We start from the raw sequence: 5585 nt of genomic DNA, 5'->3' as shown, positions 1-5585 counted from the left end.
AGACCGCAGAAACAACCTCAGAGAAAATATTTCAATTTGTCTCAGTTATTAGTTTCTCAGTTAAGAAACAAATTCCTACATGTTAGAGCAGTTGCTGAATTTGAAATGAGTTGCTGCAAATATGAAATTAGTTGCTGCAAGTTAAACGATAAGCATTGCGCGTGCAGCTGAGTTTGCCGGCCGATTGGGACTGTGTTCTAGTACTTATTGTTAAATGATGCATCCTAACCTGCATCAACTCGCTTCTTTATTGTGTGCAGCAATTAGTTTCTTATTTGCAGCAAATCGATTTTTAGCGGAGCACTCAGCACCATTAAGGCATGGCTCTTTTGAGGAAGTGATGGAAAATCAGTTATTTATTCATATCTTCGACAGTTTACTATGAATCTTTCCCAAATTTGGCTCGTAGTAGTAATTTATCAACGCAAGCAATTACCGCATATCTGTTACCATGGAAACCAGGTCACGTGACCACAAGGCCGCCATCTTGGATTAAAAAAAAAAATCGTTTGTAATCGTATTGAAACTACTTCAAAGATCCTGAAAATCCATATTCCTTTTGATATTTGCAATACCTATATGGATCTAATTGGATATCTTGGAAATTATATTAAGTTTAATTTTTAGAATATTTTAAATTTTTTGGAAAAAATAGAAAATATTCTAAAAATTAAACTTAAAATAATTTCCAAGATATCCAATTAGATTCATATAGGCATTGTAAAAATGAATAGTAATCTGCATTTTCATGACTTTTAAAGATGTTTCGGTACGTTTACAAACGGCTTGTTTAAAAATCCAAGATGGCGGCCTTGTGGTCACGTGACTTAGTTTCCTTGGTAGCCAAGGCTCTAAGGTTCCTTCTTTTCACAAAAGACATTAACTTGCCAAGTTTGGGGAAGATTCGTAGAAAACTGGCTATGATATAGCTAATCAGTTTTTCATCTGAGAGCCATGCCTTAATGATGCTGAGCACCATACTTAAGAACGTTCATGGGCAAAAGATCTCATCGTCAGATTTTTTAAAAACTTTGCATGATTAAAGTTCATCATGCTAGAAGTAAAATAAGCACATAAAAATGGGGTCTATACTTTGTTCAGCCGTCAGGATGCGTAGAAGGTCGCCTTTCATACGGTAAAAACGCGCAAACAATGTAAACATAGAACGCTGTCAAAAACAAAATTACTGAAAAATTAATTGATCGTTCCCATTTTTTACACAAGTCTAGAAAATAACCAAATAACTAGTTATCGTAGAAATACATATGATAATAACTAGTTATTATTGAAATATAAAAGGCTATTGGGCTACAAGTATGGACTCGGAAGCCTTCACGTTACGTGAAATTCTATTTTCTACTTTCACATCCCCATAATACCTTGCGTCTTTGGGGGGTAACCAATCGAAAAACTGTCCCAAATTGTAAGGTTTCTTAATTGGATTTATACTATACCTGCTTTTATCTGACAATACTGATTATCAGTTTATTCCAAGTTATTTTTGCGTGTGAGTTTTGGTCTTACAGAATATGTATTGGCTTACGAAAAATTTTTTAAAATTTACCTTAAATGTCTTCAAGCTTCTATCTTTTTCTGATTTTACTTCCTCATTTTATTTTTGGATACCAAACAAGGTATTGTCAACATTATCTGATCAGCCTTCAGCAAAATAAGTGGGTTTTTATCCTCTGGTTACCCCCCAAAGACGCAAAGTATTATGGGGATGTGAAAGTAGAGAATTCCAATTTTACACAAAGTATGTAATTTCGATTTGATCCCATCGTCAGATTTTTAATATTTTCCCTCTAAACTGAGTTGGGTATGACAAAGTACTTTCAAAAAAAACAAATAAAAGGGGGTTCCTGACTTTGTTGAAGAGCTACAATAGATTACAGACGTTTCTATAGTTTTGCTTGTAAAACATTGGTTGACGTCATCACAATGAGCGCGCGCTCACTAAATTCATGCGTAGGAAGGACAGGCGCAAACAATACCCATGAACGTCCTTAAACCATCAAGTTGATTTATCATGGCGTGACTACGTCACTTTCGTCCGTCCGTACCTCCCTGTATACACCACATGGACTCCCGCTTGAATTCAAAACGAAATTCGCGAATGCACTGAAAGCGTTGTATAAGCATCGCTTTGGGACTAGTTTTGGACCAAGAACAACAGCAACAACAACAACAACAATAACAACAACAACAACAAAATTTTTTTATGTAGTCAAAGATGGATCAAGAAGTGTTTTTCAAGTGTTTCGTTCAGATCACCTCCTATCGGGTCCTATCGGCCTTTCTATCGTTCTTTGTCTTTTGCTTGGAAGTGTCAAATAAGCCGAAACGATAATAATGACAATAACCCCAACAAAAATAAAAACTTGGATTTTCAGTCTTCTGTTCTATACTCTAAATTAATTTAATCGTCGTTACATGTTATAGTGGAGCACCATATTTAAGAAAAATTGGTAACCCATCGAGTTGATTTTGGCTTGAATAGGTCACTTCCGTCAACAGCAACTTGTTTCTTATTTGTAGCAACTCGTCTTAACTAATACAGCAACTTGTCTAACATGCAGCAACTTGTTTCTTATTCGTAGCACTTCGTCTTAACTAATACAGCAACTTGTCTAACGTGCAACATCTCATTTCATACACTTAACATATATCTCATTTCTTATTTGTTTAACTTCCTGTATGCCTTTTATGGGCCACCGTAAGTATCGGCATAAAGATAACATAGGTGTATAGACTTTTTATACGAAAGGAAAATAAATAAGAGTGTATTGTAGCCCCTTTTTAATGAGAAAGAAAAATAATAAAAAAGAGTACATTGTTGCCCATCTGGTACAACAATATTATTAAATAGATATAAATGTCTTTTTGCATAAAGGTGCATTAAAATTATTTTTGTCTGAGGTTGTTCTGCCGTGTTCTGCGTGTTCCATAGATTCTTCGGCAATCGGACAAGTTCCAATGTATGTTCTTTGTTTTATTTTTATTTTTGATGTATGTTCTCTGTGTTTTAAGAAAAATAGACGCCGTCTTGGAAATATGTCCCTTAATTCTCAAACTCGGAAATATGTGACTAGCAAAGTCCTCCTCCTTTCCATGTGGGATGCGTTTTGAAAAGCCAGCAGTGAAGTATATTAGTTATATGCAAACTTGGGGTGGTCAAAAAGGAAACAGGCTCGGCCTGAGGAGGCACGGCATCATGAAATTAAAGGTGGAGAATTAGAGCTATTGGTTAGTTTTTGAAATTTTGTAAAATACTCATTAAAAAGACGGGACATTCCCTAATTGATTGTGTGTAATGGAACGGTACCAAGGGGATTTATAGCTTACGATGTCATATGGTCTCTCTCATTCAACCACGCTGAATGATCACAGTTATGCCCAGGCCATGTTTAGTTTATTTTTTAATTCAATTCAATTTTACGATTTTAACACATTCAGCTGATGATTATATTCAATTATCGAGCTTAATCTACAGCACTTCGTTAACATGTACATTCAGGCTGTGTGTTACACGTACATTTCTTGCTGTTTTACTTGATGCATTTAAAGTAAGCTGCCCCAGAGTACTAGTCTAGGATTTGTTGAAGGTTTGGCATATGGACCTTTGCGTTTTCCTTGTCAATGTCCTGCGAGAAGAATGAAATAATAAAAAAGAAGGATAGATAAATGACATGAAATAATAGAAATACACATGACATGAGATAATTAAAAAAAGAAGGCTTAGCACACTATGTATACTTGACGTTGATCTAACAAGAAGCTATTGAGGAATGCTTTGTTATCGCAAACCAACATGACGGCCGTGTGTCGTAACATGCACCCCAGGAATCTAAACAACTTTAGCGTGGAAGCAATGAATTAAGCAGTTACGGTACTGACAGCAATTTCAAAAACAAATGTTGACGAAGGATTTGTTACATGTTGTATACCAAACCAGAAATGCACTTGAATCAATCAGCAAAAGTTAACAACGATTTGGAATCTTAGCAAACTTTGTGTGCACTTCTTTTTTTGTTTGTTTTTGTTTTTTGTTTTTTGTTTCATTTGTACGTATGAATATAATAGGTTTCAAGCTTGGTGAACAACTTACAACATGCAGCCGTTGCGAAATGCAAATAACCCTTTACTGAAAAACTTTTTTTGAAATCGGTTGCCATGGAATTGAAAACAGTAAGTTTGTTATTACAGCATTCCTTGATTATAATGATAACCTTTATTTAGACAGGGCAATCCTCTCAGTGTGAATGACACCGACACTTACGTACAATTAATTCTCAAATCGTACTCTGTAGAGTCCCAGTTAAGTTGCTCAAATTTGTTGAGTGTATCATAAACAAAAAATCGCACAATGTTTTCGTACAATTCGGAATTTATAGATACTCGTGATGTTTTGAAAGTTCTCAAATTTCGATTCAGTGTATTTGTATATAACTGAAAAGTATGTATACACTTGCCTGACCATCAGATGGACAGTATTAAATTGTCATTATTGTTTAGTGAGTGGAAGTGGTGAAATTGTTATATCTCTTAGGAAATAGGAAGTTACTGAATGATAATTAGTGTGCTAATTCTAAAACTCAGTTAATAGTACTATAATGGCTTCATACTTTTAAAACATCTATTGCCAAAGTCTTTCCTGAAGCCTATTTTCCGCGCCAACAGTTATCCAATCACCTCTGTCGTTTCTCTTGCAGTTCCGTGGTTTTAAACATATTTTTCTTTGTCTTCGTTGAACATCTTGATCAGCTTCATCGAGACTTTCAATAATCTCTCCGCTCGGTTTCCTTGCGTTCCTTCCATTTATAAGACACGCCATCATGAGAACAATGACTATAGTTACATAGAAAGAAGACGTACTAGAAACAATCTTCATCTTAATCGGTCTTTTGGGACAAAATTCTTGTAAGAGGAATATTATACGAAGCTAAACCAAAGCATTCAATGGTTGAGTGAAAGCTTTCACTAAATCATCTCCTTAAATACTAGTATCTTGTATATAATCATAACTGATTTAGTTTACCACCAACTGAAATGTTCCGAGCGCGCTTTCTTTCTTCTATAACATTATTAGTCTCCCATGTTCTACAGGCGACAAAGAAGGTCAAATCTACCTTCAATGTCGCCGCATGGATAATTATGATGCATTGACATAGAAACAATGTTTTCTTCTGTATACAATCAAAACGTGATTAGAATCTTCTTCCTACAGAGGCGTTTATGTTTCTTGGTGAGCAGCGAGTCCTGTTATCCGGTCGGTACAGTTGGGATTTGATGGAAAGTACTCAGTAAGCACGTTTAGCATTCTTCCTGCCTGCCTAAACCTCCACTAGTAATTGTCTTTTCTCCATTGTTTACACTGAGTTGGATAGCCCACATACTACAAAGACTCTCTGAAAAGTTTAATGAGGTCCACGAATGACGGCAAAACACGTGTAAAAACGCTATCCACACCAAGACCGGGTCCGGCTGACGTAACTGCCGCTATAATACAAACATTTCGTTTCGTTATTAGGTTTTCTTCGGTAGTATTCAATTAATAGCAACAAGAAAGTCAAGGATTATGCGTT

At 35.6% G+C, this 5585-nt stretch overlaps 1 long non-coding RNA gene across 1 annotated transcript; it reads right to left on the bottom strand.

The window, feature by feature from the left end:
- Positions 1–3402: 3402 nt before the first annotated feature.
- On the bottom strand, positions 3403–4960 carry LOC116289614 (uncharacterized). The gene is made up of 2 exons (XR_004196347.1): positions 4626–4960; positions 3403–3644 (listed from the first exon to the last, which is right to left on the bottom strand). It is a non-coding gene; the product is annotated as an uncharacterized LOC116289614 (long non-coding RNA).
- Between the last annotated feature and the right edge of the window lie 625 nt (positions 4961–5585).

The sequence above is a fragment of the Actinia tenebrosa genome, unplaced genomic scaffold (genome assembly GCF_029948245.1).
Source record: "Actinia tenebrosa isolate PJP-AT-01 unplaced genomic scaffold, QUT_ActTen_1.0 PGA_scaffold14__42_contigs__length_11649687, whole genome shotgun sequence".
Lineage (NCBI taxonomy): Eukaryota > Metazoa > Cnidaria > Anthozoa > Actiniaria > Actiniidae > Actinia > Actinia tenebrosa.
Note: the sequence above shows the minus strand (reverse complement) of the source record. Positions and strands in the feature narration are given on the sequence as shown.